Source organism: Myotis myotis, unplaced genomic scaffold (genome assembly GCF_014108235.1).
Source record: "Myotis myotis isolate mMyoMyo1 unplaced genomic scaffold, mMyoMyo1.p scaffold_m19_p_3, whole genome shotgun sequence".
In the NCBI taxonomy this organism is placed as follows: domain Eukaryota; kingdom Metazoa; phylum Chordata; class Mammalia; order Chiroptera; family Vespertilionidae; genus Myotis; species Myotis myotis.
Genome location: NW_023416335.1, coordinates 52,183,602 through 52,187,134, shown reverse-complemented (window position 1 = coordinate 52,187,134; position 3,533 = coordinate 52,183,602).

The following is a 3,533-nucleotide window of genomic DNA, read 5'->3' as shown; positions in this document are numbered from 1 at the left end:
GTATTTATCTGAAGAAATCCAAAACACTAATTTGAAAAGACATTAATTTATTGCAGCATTATATACAATAGTCAAGATTTGGAAGCAACCTAAGTGCCCATCATTAAACAAATGGATAAAGAAGATGTGGTACACATATCCAGTGGAATATTATTCAGCCATAAAAAAGAATGAAATCTTGCCATGTATGACAAGGATGGACCTAGAGGGTATAATGTTAAGTGCAATAAGATTGAGAGAGGCAAATACTATATGATTTAAAATGTATGTGGAATCTAAAAAAAAAAAGACCAAATAAATAAATTAGCAAATCAAAACAAACTCATAGATACAGGGAATACATTAATGGTTGTCAGATGGGAGGAGGTTGAGGGGATGGGTAAAAAGAAGAAGGGAGTAATATATACAAATTGCCAGTTGAACTCAGCAATTTTTATGAAAATATCTAAATTTATTTTCAGGAACCATTACTAACCATTTAATGATATTGGTAAGTATTCATAACAAGGAAGAACAGTAGTTGAATTTGTATACTAAAAGTAGAATTGTAAATTTGTCGTTACATCTGTGCCAATAATTATTAAAACAAAAAAACATAATTCAACCAAAAAAAAATTAATAATGATTAAATAACTAAAATAAAACAACCTTCATGTATACTTGATTTAGACAGTTTAAAATGACAATTCATTGTGTAGATTGCTTTGGGTAATACGCACATTTTAATGATGTTGATTCTACCAACCCATGAACATGGTATATTCTCCCACTTATTTATATCTTTCTCTATCTCTTTTTTCAATGTCTTGTAGTTTTCAGAGTACAGGTCTTTTACCTTCTTGGTTAAGTTTATTCCTAAGTAACTTAATTTTTTTTATTGCAATAATAAATGGAATTTTTTTAAAATTTTCTCTTTCTGAGAGTTCACTATTGATGTATAAAAATGCGATGGATTTTGGGTGTTGATTTTGTATCCTGCTACTTTTCTGAATTCATTTATTAAATCTAGTAGTTTATTTTATGGGAGGTTATGGAGAAAAGGGAACCCTAGTACACTGTTGGTGGGAATGCAGACTGGTGCACTGTGAAAACAGTATGGAGTTTCCTCAAAAAATTAAAAATGGAGCTGTCATTTTGACCTAGTGATCCCACTTCTAGGAATATACCCTAAGAAACCTGAAACACTCATCAGAAAGACTATATACATCCCTACGTTCATAGCAGCACAAGTTTCAATAGCCAAGATTTGGAAACAGCCTAAGTGCTCATCAGCAGATGAGTGAATAAAAAACCTTGGTACATTTACACAATGGAATACTATGCAGCAATAAAAAAGAAAGATCTCTTACCATTTGCAACAGCATGGGTAGACCTAGAGAATATTATGCTGAGCTAAATAAGTCAGTCAGAGAAAGATAAGTATCACATGATCTCACTCATATGTGGAATCTAATGAACCAAATACACTGATGATCAAAAACAGAGCCAGAGACATAAAAGCATGAACAGACTGTTGAGCCTCAGAGGGAAGGCAGGGGAGGGTAGGTGGGAAGAGGTCAACCAATGAACTTGTATGCATATATGCATAACCAGTGGACACAGACAATGGGGTAGTGAGGGCCTGGCGGGGGATGGAAGCAGGCTGGAAGAGGTTAATGGGGAAAAAGGAGGACTTCTGTAATACTTTCAACAATAAAGATAATAAAATAACAATTTAATTTTTAAAAATGTTTCACAGAAACATAAAATTACTAATTTAAATTACACTATAAAGTATTTTTGTTTTATTGATGCCTTAATATTCATCTAACATTTTTAATAAGCACTTTTTATATACTAGACACTGTATAACTTAATGTCTGAACACTTGAACCAAAAAAAAAAAAATAGTAATTAGTCCTTCTCTCATTTTATTTTATACGTTTCACTTAACAGACCACTATCGTTATCTGCAAAGTGAACAGATAAGATCAAAGTTCACTTCTTTTAAATTTTTAGCAACCTCCTATATTTATTCTAAAAATACAAATGAGAGTTCCTCAGAATCACATAAACTCAGGGGAACAGACTTAAATTTAGAAGAAATATGATATTCCTTCCTGATTGTCCTTCAGGGTATCATCTTTAAAATCACAGAAGTTAACTGTGATGATCTTAAAGAAATGCAGTAGTAAATAATTATTTAATTGCTACATGAATGCTTGAAATCAAAAGTATGTTCCAGATAAGAAATATTTAGAAGGAATAGAGAAGGATTCGAAATGTCAGTCTGAATACCCTTTCTTGTCTAGGTCATTATGTATACATCACTCTCTTACCAAATCAGCAATGAAAACACCTTTAAGAAACATCCCCACGGGGAGATACTGTTTAAACAATTGAAAGATTAGTCTCCCAACTGGATTTTACAGACTGTCTTACAGCTTTGTTAATTGAATCTGTCAGAGTATATCTGTATGTCTAATGATAAAACTCTCTTTAATTCTGAAACACAATAAAATGCATTGCAACTATTGCTCTCCAGTAGTACGTATTAAAATGTCTGAGCTGTATATGAGATTGCTACGTAATACGTCAATTTATGTTAGTTTTAAAGAGAGAGACTTTCATGTACCGTGTTTTATATTTTTTTCTTGCACATGAGCTTTGTTTACTAGCATCTATATATTATATAAAAGCCTAAGTGATTGTTACAACCAGTCACCGGTTGCTATGATGACACACTGACCACCAAGGGACAGACGCTCAGCACAGGAGCTGCCCCCTGGTGGTCAGTGCACTCCCACAGCCAACCTCCCGCAGCTGGCCAACCTCCCACAGTCCCTCCCCCCCGCGGCCCCCCATTACCGGCCAGGCTGAGGGACCCCACCTGTGCATGAAGTTGTGTACTGGGCCTCTAGTAAGAAATAAAATTAACCCAGAATTAGATTTATTATTCTATTTTTTCATCTGGCTTCCTAAAGTTAAATAAGATAAGCACTTTAAATTAAAAATACACATATCTACCATGGTTATCACAACACATTGATGATAAAATATTTTAGGGGATAAATTTATAGATTCTGAACCAGCTTACATTACCACCAGTGAATTAAGCGTCATAAATCTTTGTTCTAACCATTCTTTTGAGTATGTAAATGGTTTACTGTGGACTTAATTTGCAAATCACTGGTTATTAATAAGGTTGGGTCAATTTGGTCATTTGAGCATTTTCTCTGAATTGTTCAAATTTTCAGTTGAGTTTATTTTTTCTCTATCTTAAGGAATTATTTGTCAGCTATATTTTTGCAAACAACCTCTAACTGTGTTCTGTGATTTCACTCTCTTAATGGTTTCTTTTTAAGTTTCCAATGTTAAGGTTACATTTTGAAATGTTCCTTTAGTTTAAAAATATTCTTTTGATTTGTAAATTCTAAGATATGTATGTATTTAATTTAATTTTTATTTTTCAAATTTATCTTTTTAGATTTATCTTTATTATTGAGAATATTACAGACATCCTCTTTTTTCTTCCCATTGCCTCCCTCCACCAA